At 32.7% G+C, this 1,507-nt stretch overlaps 1 pseudogene; it reads right to left on the reverse strand.

Annotated features, from left to right (window-relative positions):
* Positions 1 to 263: 263 nt before the first annotated feature.
* On the reverse strand, positions 264 to 921 carry LOC140503221 (protein FAM204A pseudogene; annotated as a pseudogene).
* Between the last annotated feature and the right edge of the window lie 586 nt (positions 922 to 1,507).

Genomic DNA, 1,507 nt, shown 5'->3' on the forward strand with positions numbered 1-1,507 from the left:
AGAGCATGTCTTCATAGGATCATTTATAATCTGAAGATTTTTGGTTTTGGGGTTTTTTGTTTTTTTTTTGGAAAATTTTCTGCATCCCTGTTAGTCACTTGTCTATTGCAGAATAATTCTTTGTCTTACATGGTTGTGTTAGTTCCCTGCGAATCTTAGATATCGGACTTTCTTCACTATTCTGATGTTTATTTTATTTATATTAGGTTTATCTTCTTCCTTTCAAGGCCTAGTTACATAAATCCCTCCTTCCTTTGGCTTTTTCATCTCTTCCCTTCAAAGTCACATGTATGTTTCTTCCTTTTTTTTTCTTTTTAAGCCTCCAGTGTAGTTTTATCATCTTTCTTTTCTTCCGCTTTTATAAAGTTGCCCCAAGCAATAGATTTGGCAGGTTTTTACACCAAGTTCCCATTCATCCAACCTATTGCTTGGTTCTTTAGCTTTCTCAATAACCCCTTCAACCGCAGACTTCTTTATGCCGGTTTCAGTGGATGACCTTAGAAGAGCTCTGCTGCTTATAGGAATTTCATGCTTGTCATTTATTCTAAAATACTGAGTAAGCTCCTTCCACTGAACTTCATTTGAAGACTGCTGACTGCCAGACTTTTCTTTATTGTTCAGTTTACCTTTTTGGGACATTTTCTTTTGCTCTCCTTGCTTGTAGAAATTGTTAAGGTTTTCAGTTCACAATACTTTTTGTGTAATTTTTGAAACTTACTCCACATATTTATGCGTATGTTAGATGGATATTATTTATCAGCATTTTCTGCATTTGCCTTTGTCACATTTTTAGATATATCAGTAGGAAAACCAAAGAGGCCACCTTCTTCAATCTCACTATCTCCTTTATCTTCCTTTGAATTAAGTTCTAAGATTTTCAATGTTTGTCACATCCTTAGAATTCAACTCAGTATCACTCATCTTTCACATCTTCATTTACTTCATTTAGATTCCATTTTTGTAAACTAATGGAACATAAAGGAACATAAACTGACAGCTATTTTAAATCTATAACAATAAAAACCAACTGGTTCATGTGACCCTTTGGCCATTTTGAAATGTCAGCAACAATTGTTATACATTTATCAGTGGTATATAATACAACTATTATTTCCATTTGAAACTTATTGTGTCTTCATTGCTTTTGCTCAAGCAAAAGGTATTTTTTTTTTAATTTTGTGTAATTGAAAATTTTCTTTTTAGGGTTTTGTGATCTACTCTGCCCCTTGGTTAAGAATTTTTCCCTGAACCATAGTTGTAAAAGGTATTTCCTTCCATTCTTATCTAATTTGTTTTAAATGAAATGAATTTTTATGTTCAGTTCACATATTCACTTGGAGCTTAATTTGGTTTTTGCTATAAGATTTAAATTGTCTTTTATGATGGCTGCTTACATCATACCCCTAACTATCTTTGCAGCTTTAGGTAAATCACTTAACTTCCTGGATCTCTATTTTCTGTTTTATAATAGAGCAGGTTGGACTAGAGGGTCTTTTTGCTTTCTATT

The sequence above is a fragment of the Notamacropus eugenii genome, chromosome 5 (assembly GCF_028372415.1).
Source record: "Notamacropus eugenii isolate mMacEug1 chromosome 5, mMacEug1.pri_v2, whole genome shotgun sequence".
Classification (NCBI taxonomy): Eukaryota; Metazoa; Chordata; class Mammalia; order Diprotodontia; family Macropodidae; genus Notamacropus; species Notamacropus eugenii.